The following is a 15,399-nucleotide window of genomic DNA, read 5'->3' as shown; positions in this document are numbered from 1 at the left end:
CATGTGTTTTGTGGCATCCAATTTAAAACCAGCAGTGATGGGGAAGAATGATTGTCTGGATCCTGTTGATCATTCAAGTCCTTTAACACAGTTCTACATGAGAGTTGCTTCAAGGGTGATGCATACTCTAAAAACTGGGTAGATATTCTGGGTACTTATGTGTCACTCTTTCAGGGTGTATAGCTCACAAGGTCTCTGTACTTCTAAGGGCCACATTTGTATTGCCATTAGACACCAATCAAAGATCTCCCCATTTGTAATTGTCTTTAGGCCAGGGGTAAAGGTGAGTGTCCCAACCCTAAGTATCTGTGAACTGATGAGAAGTACTGGTACTTCCTTATAATGACTAGGATGAAATGTGACACTGATGTAACAATACCTGTCATGGGCTATGTCATAAAGTAGATAGTACCTAGGACTTCTACAGACTTGCAGATATCCTGACATGTGTTTAGAGACTCAGGATAGTGGGCAATATGTCTGGGTTCACATCTTGGCTCTTCTACTTAAGCATATTCTCTCTCTCTCTCTCTCTCTCTCTCTCTCTCTCTCTCTCTCTCCCTCCCTCCCTCTCCCTCCCTCTCCCTCTCTCTCTCTCCCTCTCTCCACTCTCTCCCTCCCTCCCCTCCCCTCCCCTCCCCTTCTCTCTCTCTCTCTCTCTCTCTCTCTCTCTCTCTCTCTCTCTCTTTCTCTCTCTCTCTCTGTTGTGTTATTCCACCCTGGGAATTCACATAGTCAATAAAGAAGAACATGTGTCTATGCTGTTGCTGAGTCATTTAATGAATATAACCCAAGCAGTGTCAACACTTGGGAAGGTTAGATATTGTAAAATATCCTGCTATCCAAAGTCCTGAATTTTAAATTCCCAGGTCACTGTTCTTCAATGGCATATGACTGATAGTCCTAAAGACCTACATTTCAAATTTACCAATCTCTATTGAAAAGAGGTATAGATTTTTAAATGATTCCTATGTTGACCTAAGTATACAATCAATCAAATGTCCATGCCTAAAAATAGCCAGCATTGTTCTCTAGAATATTCTAGCTACTTTACCATGGTCAGTGTATACCTGTTTAATGAAATGAACCCCAGAATTCTTGATGGATTAACATTACATATTAAAATGTCTAGTATTATAAGATCATTGAAAACATACAATCTTAATTAACAGCTCTTCACAAATATGAACATCTCTATATTTAGGTTTTGAACAATTCATGAAGACAGCTATAGCTCTGAAAGAGGTCTTCTATTCACAACCCTGGAGCAGTTCTGGAGAGCTAGCCTCTTCTGGACTGTATTTCAAAGTATTTCATAGAGAATAGAATATACATAATACATAATAAAACATAATTCTAACAACACAGAAGTTATAAATATTTAAAGATATTTTGAGAAACATTAACCAGTCTAATTGAAGTATTCAATGGCTAGTAATGTCATACCTCGACTACAGCAGTTCCCCATTATACTCTAATTCCAAAACAATATCTCTGTATCTATAAGCGTGTATATTGGAGGCAAGTCGCAATATATACTGGCACTCTGCACTGCGGTGCGAACATATCTAAGTACATGTCAGCAGCATGTCATAGAACGTTCATTGTGAACTCATCATACTGTGACACCCAACAGCTGCTATCTAGGCAAGTCAGCTCATATAAGTCCAAGACTACAGCCTGGGTTATTTTAAATGCCACTGTACTTTACTTCATGATGGCCAACTACAAAGTAAATGTTTTCCCTACACACACACACACACACACACACACACACACACACACACACACACACAAACACACACACAACTTGCCCTCAAGGAAATGGATGCACTACAGAATTTCTCTGTGGTGTCTATTAAATGGCAGAAGAGTGAGCAACATGAGTGAACTCAGGTAGCATGAGGTTTGTGTTGGTTACTCATGTAACTAACAGTAGAGAATGTATTTATTTTCACTGTTTACCTTCACTGTTTACCTGAGAAACTATAGAAGGGCCCTAGCTTAGCAGAAATATATGATCTTCCTCCAATATTTTTAACCTGCCTAGTGCCTATCAGTTAGTGATTCTCTGGTTAGAGGACCACACTGAGAGGTGAACAAGGCTTCCATATTTTCTAGAGATGCTCAGATTCAAAGTCACTCAGAGCCAAGTTGTCACATGATGGTTGGGATGAGTAGGAACTTCCCTTCCACTAGCCAGGCCTGGATATGTCCTCATTACGAATTGACAAGAACAGTAGCCAGGTGCATTGGTAATATAATAAACAGTGCCTGTACACGTCATTTTCTAGGTGACATCCTCATTGACCATGTGTACAGTCTTTATTAATTCTGGCTAAGATAGGGGTAATGACTACAGGAGCTATGGTGATATTTTATTTGTACTGAAGTGTGATTTTATTTGTATGTTTAAATAAAGTTGCCTGGGGGTCAGAGCTAATAGCAAGCCATAGCAGAAGCTGGGTGGTGGTGGCACACACCTTTAATCCTGATCACATGACAGGCAGATCTCTGTGTGTTCAGGAATACAGCCAGCATGGAGACACATGCCTTTAATCTCAATACCAACCATAGAGACCTAGAGGTCTGTATAGACTGGCAGTGACGAGGGGGTCATGTGGTTGGGTTTACAACCAATAAGAAGGCAGAACAGAAAGTCAATAAAAAGACAGACACACAGGAAGTAGGCCTCTTTCTGAGGGGAAGGACAGCAGCGGCAAGAAGGTTAAGAAGGTGGTTTTAAGTCTCAGCTCTTAGCTACTGCTCTGACCTCTTGGGCTTTTGACTCTGCATTTGGCTCTGTGTTTCTTATTTAATAAGACTGTTACATCTACAACAGTGCCTATACACATCGTTTTCTAGGTGGCATCCTCATTGATCATCTGTACAGCCTTTATTAACTCTGGCTAAGATAGGGGTAATGACTACAGGAGCATCGAGAACGCACTATACCTGTTCATGCCTTTCTCACCAAAGTCCTATCTTCTCTATATTGCTATGCTTTCTTTTTTATTTTTTCAGAAAAGATCTCTGTAGTTTCTTTTGTTTTTTACTCTTGCTTTTTGGGGGCCCACCATCCAGCTCCTAAATAAATCACATAGAGGCATATTCTTTCTTATGAATGCCCGGCCTTAGCTTGGCTTGTTTCTAACCAGCTTTTTAACTTAAATTATGCCATCTACCTTTGCCACTGAGCTTTTATCTTTCTCTGTTTCTATATACCTTTCTTTACTTCTTACTCCACAGCTTACTGTGTAGCTGAGTGGCTGGCCCCTGGAGTTCTCCTCTCCTTTTCTTGCTCCTTGATTTCTTCTCAGATTTCTTCTCCAATTCATTCTCTCTGCCTTCCAGCCCTGCCTATCCTTTCTCCTGCCTAGCTGTTGGACATTCAGCTCTTTATTATACCAATAAGGTGTTTTAGGGAGACAAAGTAACATAGCTTCACAGAGTTAAACAAATACAGCATAAAAGAATGCAACATATCTTTGCATCATTAAATAAATATTGCACAGCATAAACAAATGTAACACATCCCAAGCTAATAATCCACAACACATCAGGTCTTTGGTATTTCCTTCAGTCTGCAGAGATAGTCCTGCTGTCGAGTAACCATTCTGTACACTATGAAGATTTGTCACTGTGATTGGTTTAATAAAGAAGATGACTGGCCAATAGCTGAACAGGATAAGCTTAGGTAGGAGAGCCAAACTGAGAATGCTGGGAAGAGAAAGGGTGGAGTCAGAGGAGTTGCCAGCCCAATGCAGAGGGAGCAGGAGATGTAGGTAACATGCTAATAAAAGTACCGCCACATGCAGAGCATAATTGAGGTACATGGGTTAACTTAAAATGTAAGAGCTAGTTAGTAATAAGCCTGAGCTATTGGCTGACATTTATAAGTAATCTTAAGTCTCCATGTTGATTATCTGGGATCGGGGGTCAGGAGAGGAAAACTCTGCCTATAAATGGCACCCAACTTCCAGGGCCATGTTCCTCCACATAAAGCCTGAGCAAGCTTTAAAAAAGGTTCTAAACACACAGAAATGGAGCCAGACATGACTTCCTAGTCTTGTGTCTCTCATACCTGCTGCAGTACAGTGACAAAGCTCCTGGCAATGGCCACCACACCATGAACTAAGCCACACGGTGGGTTCCCATCACACGGGGCACAGTAGAGAGAAGTATCTCCCAGCAGCATACTGCATGGCAGGTTTAGGGTTTTTGCAGACAGAAAAGGTTACAGATACACAGTAAAGACAGATTCAGATGAAGACTTCTAAATGGATAACAGCATGTTTTAAAATATGCATACCCTTGGGATAGAAAAGATAAAGTGTAGAGAAAGTCCTTTAAAAAGGAATAGAGTACTTTAAAAAATATAACAAGTCACATAAAGATAGGAAATATCGGGCTGGAAAGGTGGCTCAGAGGTTAAGAGCACTGCTTGCTCTTCCAAAGGTCCTGAGTTCAATTCCCAGCAACCACATGGTGGCTCACAACCATCTGTAATGAGATCTGGTGTCCTCTTTTGGTTGACTTGTGTACAATGCACAATCTATATTTATATTGATACAGATATGGATGTTACCATTAAAAGTCTATATATTTTCAGAACAAGGGGAACAGACACCAATAAAAATGGATGGACCAAGGTGATCTAGCATGCAAAACAGCTTCAAAGCTGCTGACTAAGATGATCCAGCCTCACAGACTACTCTAGCCAAGACTTAACAATTATCCTGATTTTCTCAAAGTTCCCTCAAAGATTAATAGTGCCCCAAGAAAACAGGAAGCAGTCTACAGAAAACAACATCCACATTCCCAAAATATTGGCTATGGATGTTTGTTATAATTTTAGGGGGGTTGATTACAAGTTGTTATTGGTAATGGTCAGAAAAAAAGCTGACCAAAAGAGATTAGATTCAAGATTCCATTCTGAAAAGAAAAAGGGAGGATATAAAAATAATAGAATAAAATGATAGATTATTGAATCTATTTTTAAACCAAATACAACTACCAGTCTTAAATATTTTATATTGGTATGAGTGTTTATATATTGATACAAATTTGAAGTTAATTTTGTAATACTGCATGTATGTTTCTACTCTTGTTTTGGTTATTATGCTTATGCGTCTCATTTTAAAATGTAATGTATAATTAAAAATACAGATTAAGCCAGGTGATGGTGTTACACACCTTTAATCCCAGCTAGAATTACATAGTGACCCTCACACAGCAATAGTGGGTGACTTCAATACACTTTCTTCAATATACAGGTCATCTAGATAAAAACTAAACAGAGACATGCTAGTGTTAAATAATGCCATAAACCATATGTACCTAGTAGATATCTAGGAAATATTTCATCCAAACACAAAAGAATATACTTTCTTCTCAGCAGCTCATGGAACTTTCTCCAAAATTGACCATACAACTGGACATGAAGTAAGTCTCAATAGATATTTTAAAAAAAAAATGGAAATAACATTCTGTATCTTATCTGAACACCATGGATTAAACCTAGATATAAACAACAGCAGAAATGCCAATAAGTGAATGGAGACATGGAAACTAAATAACTAACTACTGATGAAAATTGAGTCAAAACAGAAATCAAGAAAGAAATTTTTCAAATTGAATGAAAATGAAAACACAGCATGCTCAAAGCTATGAGACACAAAGAAGGCATTCTAAGATGCAAGTGTCCACATATAAATCAAACAAACAAAAAAAACAAAGAGATCTAATGTTGGCAACTCAATAGTAAACCTGGAAGCTCTAAAAAAAGAAGGAAAAAGATAATATTGTGAGATACTTGATTACACTGTATGAAAATATGTCACTGTGATTAGTTTAATAAAAAGCTAAATGGCCAATAGCTATGCAGGATTTTGGGGGCACAGAGTATGTTGGAAAGAAAGACAAAGATGCTGAGAGATGGGAATAAACAAAACATGCAGTAGGAGAAGTAACAGACATGACTCATAGCATGACATAGATTAATACAAATAGGTTCATTTAAGTTATAAGAACTAGTTAGAAACAAGCCTAAGCTACAGGCCAAGCTTTAATAATTAATAAGAAATCCCTGTGTCATTATTGGGGAGCTGTTGGTCCCAACAAAAAAATCTGTCTATAAATGGCTTCTAATGTGGAGGGTATGAATACCCAAACATAGGGCCTGAGAAAACAAAAAATAAAATTATGGGCAAAGAACTAGTCCTGTAGTCTCTCCGGCAGGCTAGTTCTTGGCAGTGTACAAAGACATGGCTTCAGGCTGCTGCCTGTGGGATGGAGCCAGTTGCCAGCCACTAGTACCATGTGCCAGTGCCATGGGCTAAGCTGAGCTGTATGTCATGTGATCAGAGAATGACGCAGATGCTTAGTAAAGACAGGTCCAAACACAAGCTATTTGTTATAGCCTCTAGACAGGTTACAGTGCATTTAACAATGTGTGAAGGCTTAAGGGGGAAAAAAGGATATAGACAGTTGTAAAAAGCAATAATTTAAAAATAAAGTTGTTGCTGGAGGGCTTCTCTCCAGGTTCCCCAAGCCCCGCAGTCTCACAATCCACTTATAAAATAATCACTCAGACGCTTATATTATTTACAAACTGTATGGCCGTGGCAGGCTTCTTGTTAACTGTTCTTATATCTTAAATTAACCCATTTTTATAAATCTATACCTTGCCACGTGGCTGGTGGCTTACCGGCGTCTTCACATGCTGCTTATCCTGGCGGTGGCCTTCTGTTTCCCAGAATTCTCCTCTCTCCTTGTCCCACCTACTTCCTGCCTGTCCACCTACTTCCTGCCTGGTCACTGGCCATCAGTGTTTTATTTATATAGAACAATATCCACAGCACTTCCCCTTTTTTTCTTTTTTTTAAAAAGTAAGGTTTTAACTTTAATATGGTAAAACTACATATAACAAAACAATTATTGAGCAAGAATAACAGTTACAATATTAAAGAAGATGTCCTATCTATCTTATATTTGTGAATTTAAGGTTTTATATCTAACTTATCTTTTATCATAACTGAGGAAATTACAACTATCTAGTCTTTAACCACATCAAAGACCTGAGAAGGAACATAATGGTACCTGAGAAATGGTAGATGGATGCAAGCAACTTTCGGGAATCTTGCAAGAGTAGACCAAGACAGCTGGCAGCCTGGACAGTCACCTAATGTTTCTCAGCATTGTTGGTGCATTTAAATTGGCTACAGGCCTAGAGTATCTGACAGACTACTTTCAGAAGCAGGATTTTTGAAAGACCATCTTACCCTGTCTTGGCAGAGTACAATGGTCCCTTTCCTTGTGTCCCGCTTGTCCAGAAAGGACAGCATTGCATTTGTACTGTCAGACATCAAGGCAAGGGCAGTTTTTTGCCCCGTAGGCCATTTTGTGCCAAAAAGACAAACTTCCAAATGGAAATGTCTTAGAAGCCCAACATTCTCTCAGGATCAATTGGTGCAGCCAGGAGCAATTGTGTCTCACGTCAACAGAATTCTAAGTTATTTAAATGCCATATTCTCTAGGTCTATGAAGTGTTTGAAGATTACCTATCTATCTGAAATATATCTATGTATACCTAGAAGACTTAACTAACATGGCTACAAATATGATTATCATAGATGACTAATTATTAATCTATTTTTAATTATCCATTACAATTTTAAATGAGTTACATAAACATAATACCTCAAACAAGAATAGAAATATATATATATATACATAGAAATATATATATATATATACAGTATAACAAAATTAACTTTAAGTTTGTATCAATAAACTAAAATTTATACCAATGTAAAACATTTTAAACATAAACTAAAATCTATACCAATGTAAAACATTTTAAACAAGTTGTTCTTTAAAAGGTTCATTAATCTACCCTTTTATCTTATCATCTCCATATCCTCCTATATATCTATATCATATCCCCTTTTCTTTTTTAGAAAGAGATCACATTTATAATCAATCTGTTTTAAATAAAAATATTGGTTTTTCTCTGTCCCATACCAGAGGGCTCTTCTGATTTGGGACACAAGAATCTCTTAACCATTTTTTTTTAAAGCAATATGTCTGGGTTTAGAGGGGGAGTGAGCCAATTCCACCTCTAAAGCCAGCTTGGTATATTTGGGAATTTGGGCGTAGCATCTCTTACTACTTCCTGCTGGAGGGGGGCGCTGTATCTTATGGGGATGCAAAGAAAATTTTAGGCCTATGGGGTAGTCCATGAGGCTGTATTGTGTGAACCAGTTGCCTTGAAACCGCTCTGGATGTTGGATCATCTGGGCCATGGTGTCATCGGAGACCTTTCAGGGGGTCTTGGCTGGTCAAACCTGATGTATCTTAATCTGGAACAAATCCACAGCCTCTGGCTTTCTGTGGAAACAAAAGCAGAATCTCTTTTCCAAAGCAACATATCCTTAAATCCAAATTTTGAAGTGAAGGTACCTTTAAAATATACATTTTGGCATAACTCAACAGCTTTTGTAATCAAATGTTTTTCTTCAGTTACAAATATCAAAGAGAACATAATCCAGATTCTCTGTGTGGTAGCCATCTTTACGTGGCTTATGTTTTATATTACCTCGAGCCTATTGCTTTAAGCTGCACCATTCTAAGACTGAAACAGCACTGTGGCTGCTGGCTCCGCCCACTTCAGCTTCCCAACATGGCGGTGGTACATTTTCTGCCAGCTCTGGGAGTCATCAATTCTCAGAAATAGTAGGTCTAAGCTTTTATCAAAGCAGTGTGTAGTCCAGAAACCTCTTTTTTTTTTTTTAAATACTAGTAAAGACTAAATCTACCACACAGCATAATGTGCCACTGGCAGACGCCTCATTTCCGCCATACTGCTGGTCAAACGCACACACCAGGAACCCTCCAGTGTTCAAACCTTCATTTTGCAGCGTCTAGCTGCCCATATGAGACAAGAAGCAGGAACCTGGTTTTGGCTCTGTTTAGAATTGGTTATTAAATATTGTCAGGTTTAAGGTGGAAACTCGAGCCGTTGGGCGCCATTTGTTGCTGGAGGGCTTCTCTCCAGGTTCCCCAAGCCCCGCAGTCTCACAATCCACTTATAAAATAATCACTCAGACGCTTATATTATTTACAAACTGTATGGCCATGGCAGGCTTCTTGTTAACTGTTCTTTTATCTTAAATTAACCCATTTTTATAAATCTATACCTTGCCACGTGGCTGGTGGCTTACCGGCGTCTTCACATGCTGCTTATCCTGGCGGTGGCTGCAGTGTCTCTTCAGCCTTCTGTTTCCCAGAATTCTCCTCTCTCCTTGTCCCACCTACTTCCTGCCTGTCCACCTACTTCCTGCCTGGTCACTGGCCATCAGTGTTTTATTTATATAGAACAATATCCACAGCATAAAGTCTTTAAAGAGAGAAGTAAAGTTAAAAAATAAAAAAAAGAATAAGCCATGTAGAGATGGGAAATATACAGAAAGCCTGGATCCTGTATAGTGTTGTATTGTCTTTAAACGTTTTGATTGCTGATGAGCAAAATGTTTTGATAGCTGCTGAGAGACATTGGATTATAAAAACTACCAAATTAAACTAGTCTCTATATATATTTTTAAATGTCTTAAATTGAATTAAAAAAAATATGTTACTTTGGGGAAGAAGTTATGCTTTTGTTTCCAAAGGAAATAAAAGGCTATGGATTCATTAAAGGTAATTGGGATCATATTTGATCAGGGGAAACCCCATAAAAATCCTGGCTACAGACATAAAGAAATAATCCTACAAAAACTACAAGACAAGTGATGTATATTTTACCTGCTCAATCAGAAAACTGTTGTTGGCTGTTTTTGTTCTTTTGGGGGTTCCGCTATGCAGCTCTCAAATAAATACACACAGAGAGTTAGTCTTAATTATAAATTCCTGGCCTTAGCTTGGCTTGTTTGAGTCAGCTTTCCTTAACTGAAATTATCCTGTCTACCTTTTGCCTCTGGGCTTTCACATTTCTCTTACTTTTGTATATCTTAATTTTACTCTTCCACCATGGCTGGCTATGTGGCTGGGTGGCTGGCCCCTGAAGTCCTCTTAGCCTTCTCTGGCTCCTTCTTTCTTTTCCTCCCAGATTTATTCTTCTATTTATTCTGCCAGCCCTTTCCTTCCTTTCTCCTGGCCTGCCACTGGCCATCAGCCCTTCACCAGAATATCAAGTACTCTAGACTGGCAAAGCCTGTCTAGAGTACTTCACAAAGCCAAAAAAACACAACATAAAAGAATGCAACACATCCTTTTATCATTAAGCCAATGTTCTACAGAACAAACAAATGTAATACATCTTAAAATAATATTCTACAACATAAAACAAAAAAATCATCTTTAACTGACTTGTGCACACCACAGAGGCCATACTTGTGATAATTTAGATATGTATGTTACCTTTGAAAGTTTGTGTTTTCAGACCAAGGGGACCAGACACCAAGGAAAACAGATGGTCCAGGTGATCCAGCCTCTCAGAATGCCCCTGTTGCAGTTTCCTCAGAATTCTGCATCCAGAACAGCTTCAAGGCTGCTGGCTGAGATGGTCTTACCTTGTAGGCTATTCTAGACAGAACTTGACCATCATTCTAATTTTCTTAAGGTCCCCCAAAGATGTCAGTGTCCCCAGACAACAGGAAGAAGTTAAGAGAGCATAACATCCACATTCCCAAGAGGTGGAGTGAGTAGTTTATGGTAATCCAGTGGGTTATGGATGTTTGTTATAATTTAGTGGGGATATTGTAATATAGGGGAAAAAGATAACTATTAACCTCAAATATTTTACATTGGTATGGATTTTGGTATATAGATATAAATTTAAAGTTATTTTTGTTACACTGAAGGTATGTTTCTACTCTTATTTAAGATATTGTGCCTATGTAGCTCATTTAAAAATGTAACGTAAAGTTCTTGTCCTTGAAAGCTATTTAGGATAATAAAGAAATACAGGTTAGTAGTTAGTCTTCTATTACAATCAAAATTACAGTCAAGTTAGGTATATTTTCAGGGTCAATCAGAGACATATCTTAAATAGATAGGATGGTCTTCCAACACTTCAGAGACCTACAGAATACAGAATTTTAATGTTTTAATAACATAGGGCTTCTCATGACAGTGAGACACGTCTGCTCCTGGCAGCACCAATTTACTTCAGAGAAGATGATGGCCACTGAAGAAACTCCATATGGAGTTTGCTTTCTTTGTGCCAAAAACTGGCTATTTGGGCAAGAAACTGCCTCTGCCTCTACTGTTGTCACTACACTGCCCAAACTGGACAAGCAGGGCATACAAAAAAGCAACCAAGACAGGATAGGACAGTCCTTCAAAAATTCCTGATTCATAGAAAAGTCTGACAGATAGACTGTAGGCAGAAAATGGATGACCCAATATTATAGAGGCATGTTGGGTGACTGTCCAGGCAGCCAGATGTCTGTTATTTCTACAGGTTTGGAAGTGGCTTATACTGCACTTCCTGTTTACTCAGGTAATATTATATCCTTCTGAGGTCTTTGATGAAGTTGAAGACTACATAGTTTTAGTTATATTTTTCCTTAGCTATGAAAGAAAATAAGTTAGGTACAAAAACTTTGGAGTCACCAAGATAGGACAAATAATGGAGTATTTTCTTTGAATCTGCCAAATACAAATGGACTGGGTATTGTAAATGTAATCCTTACTTGATAATTGTTCTTACTGTATATAGTTTTATTATGTTAGAGTTAAAAACCCTTTCTTTTTTATTTCCCAAGAAGAGGGAAATGTTGCAAGATATTTGGTTACACTGTGTGAAGATATGTCACTGTGAATGGTTTAATAATAAGCTAAAATGGCCAATAGCTAGGCAGAATTTGGGGAGCACAGAGGACAATGGGAGGAAGAGCAGAGGTGCTGAGAGACAGGAAACAAACAAGACATGCAGATGGAGAAGTAAGAGATATGAGCCACATGGCAGGCTGTAGACTAATAGAAACTGGTTAATTTAAATTATAAGAACTAGTTTGAAAAAAGCCTAAGCTATAAGCTGAGATTTCATAATTAAATAAGTTTCTGTGTCATTATTGGGGAGCTAACAGTCCTGATGAAAAAGACCAACAGAAGAAGGAGAAGGACAAAGAGAAAGAGAAAGAGAAGAAGGGGGGAGGAAGAGGAGGAGGAGGAGGAAGAGAAGATAATACCCAAAAGGAATAGACAGCAAAAAAATAGTCAACTCATGGCTGAAATGAAGAGATAGAAGCACATGCCACATGCACACGCGCACATGCACGCACACACACACACACACACCAAAAAAAAAAAATCAGTGAAATGAAGTTGTTCTTTGAGAATATAAATTAACAAACCCTTAGCAGAATGAACCAAAATATGGAGAAGGGGATCAAAATTTATAAAATTAGAGAAAAAAGGGGGAACATTACAACAGACACCAAGGAAATATAGAGAATCATAAGGACATACTTTAAAAATTCTGTACTCTACCAAACTGGAAAACCTAAGAAACAGATGAATTTCTTGATATATATAACCTACTAAAGTAAAATCAAGATCAAATAAGCAATTTAAATAGATCTCCTAGTGAAATAACACCTAGTGAAATAAAAGCATTAAAAGTCTCCTACTCCAAAAAGAGTTTATGGACTGATGAATTTAGCACAGAATTCTATCAGGCCTTAAAGAAGAATTAACTCCATTACTCCTCAAATTATTACAAAAAATAGAAACTGAAGGAACATTGTATAATTCTTTTTATTAAGCCAATATTATCCTAAAAACTAAACCACAATAAAGGAAATTAAAGACCAGTATGCCTTATGAAGATAGCTGGAATAATTCTCAACAAATACTTAAAAAACCAAATTCAAACGCATAAAAAAGATTATCCATCATGATCAAGTTAGCATTATTCTAGAGACATGGGGATGGTTCAACATGGGTAAATCAATCAATGTAATGAACCATATATACAAACTGAAAGACCAAAATGATATGGTCACCTCATTAGATGCAGAAAAGACCCTTTGCAAAATCCAACACTCCTTCCTGAAGAGTTGGGATACCAAGGACATACATTGACATAATAAAGATGACTTACAGAAATCCCACAGCCAACAGCAACCTAAATGTAGAGAAACCCAAAGCATTTCCACCAAAATCAAGAACAGGACAAAAATGTCCACTCTCTCCATACCTATTCAATATACTACTTGAAGTCTTAGCAAGAACAATAAGACAACTGAAGGAGACCAAGGGGATATGAACAGGAAAGGAGTCAAAGTATCTCTACTTGCAGATGATATGATTATATACATAAATTACCCTAAAAATTCCTCCAGGAAACTTCTACAGTCGATAAACATGTTCAGAAAAGTAGCAGGATTAAAAATTAACACACAAAAAATGGTAGCCTTCCAATATACAAATCATAAACAGGCTGAGAAAGAAATCTGGAAAACAACATCTCTCAGAGACCTTGCCTTGGAGAAGGTGGGTTGGAGGAAGGCTGAGGGGCAGGAGAAGAGAAGACAGAAGAATCTGTGGTTGGTATATAAAATGAATAGAAAAATCTCTTTAATAATAATAACAACAACAATAATAATAAATGAAAAAAACCTTGGGATAACCCTAACCAAGTGAAAGGCATATAATAAAAACATTAAGACACTGAATAGACAAATTGAAGAAGACATTGGACAATGGAAAGATCTCCCATGCTCATGGATAGGTAGGATTAATGTTGTAAAAAAAAGGCCATTCTACCAAAAGCAATCTACAGATTCAGTGCAAGTCTTATAAAAATTTCAATGTGATTCTTCACAGAAATTGAAATGATAATTTTCAGCTTCATGTGGAAACAGAGAGAAAGGGAGGGGGAGGGAGGGAGAGAGAGAGAAATCTCAGGATAGCTAACACTTTCCTGAATAATAAAAGAACTGCTGGAGATCACCATCCCCAACCTCAAATTGTACTACAGAGTATGTACAGTATTGGCATAAAAACTGACACATTGATCGATGGAATTGTATTGAAGATCCAGAAATAAGTACACATACCTATGGGCACCTGGTTTTGATTAAAAAAAAAAAGCCAGAAATACACAATTGAAAAAAGAAAGCATCTCCAACAAATACTGCTGGTCAAACTGGATAGCTACATGTAAAAGAATTCAAAGAGGTCCATACTTATTGTAGGGAAAAGGGGCCAGCCAAAGAAACCCACCCTGGCCCTGAACCCAGACTCAGTGAAAGAAACACACCCTGAATCTGAGACCTGACCCAGTGAAAGAAACACTTTATCCCTGAACCCAGAAACTAAGAAACATGCCCTGACTCTGAAACCAGTGCCAAAGAAACATACTTTGTCCCTCGAATCAGAGCCAGTGAAATAAATATGCCCTGGCCTTAGAACTAGAGCCAAAAAGCTGAAAAGGGCCAGTTAAAAGAAACAGAGTTTGACCCTGAAACCAAAGCCATCTCTGCCTCCAATCAAGGAAACCAACCAATCCCTGAGCAGGAAAACTAACCAATCTCTGAGTAGAAAATCTTCTCCATCAAGAAACTCCACCCCTAAGAAGCCCTATATAAACATCTCTGCCTGTTCAGTTGTGGACTGTTCCTTCCCACCCTGGCAGAGGCAGCCACTCTCCTGGACTCCTCCTTCCTAATAAGTCTCTTTCTTTTTTCTTCTTCTTTTTTTTTAATTAACAGATTTTCTATTCATTTTACATACCAACCACAGATTCCCCTGTCCTCCCTCCTCCCAACCCCCATGCCCACCTACTCCAAGGCAAGGTCTCCCATGGGGAGTCAGCAGAGCCTGGTACATTCAGTTAAGGCAGGTCCAAGCCCCTCCTCCCTGCACCAAGGCTGCACATAGTGTCTCACCACAGGCACTAGGTTCCAAAAAGCCAGCTCATGCACTAGGGACAGGTCCCATCCCACTGCCTGGGGGCCCCCTAAACAGTTCAAGCTAAACAACTGTCTTGCTTATCCAGAGGGCCTAGTCCAGTTCCATGGAGGCTCCTCGGGTATTGGTCCACAGTTCATGTGTTTCCACTAGTTTGGCTAGTTGTCTCTGTACTTTTTCCAATCATGGTCTTGATATCTCTTGCTCATAGAATCCCTCCTCTCTCTCATTGATTGGACTCCTGGAGCTCCACCTGGGACCCGGCTGTGGATCTCTGCATCTGCTTCCATCAGTCACTGCATGAAGGCTCTATGATGACAGTTAGGGTATTCAGCCATTTGATTACCAGAGTAGGTCAGCTCAGGCACCCTCTCTACCATTGCCGGTAGTCTATGGTGGAGTCATCTTTGTGGATTCCTGGGAACCTCCCTAGCACTCTGCTTCTCCCTATTCTTATAGTGCCTTCATTTATCATGGTCT

At 38.6% G+C, this 15,399-nt stretch overlaps 1 protein-coding gene across 1 annotated transcript in view; it reads right to left on the bottom strand.

Annotated features, from left to right (window-relative positions):
* LOC143268219 (uncharacterized) overlaps positions 1-15,399 on the bottom strand; it is a 75,225-nt gene that overhangs the window by 12,898 nt on the left and 46,928 nt on the right. The window lies entirely within an intron of this gene.

Source organism: Peromyscus maniculatus, chromosome 12 (assembly GCF_049852395.1).
Source record: "Peromyscus maniculatus bairdii isolate BWxNUB_F1_BW_parent chromosome 12, HU_Pman_BW_mat_3.1, whole genome shotgun sequence".
Classification (NCBI taxonomy): Eukaryota; Metazoa; Chordata; class Mammalia; order Rodentia; family Cricetidae; genus Peromyscus; species Peromyscus maniculatus.
This window is presented reverse-complemented; position numbering and strand designations above follow the sequence as displayed.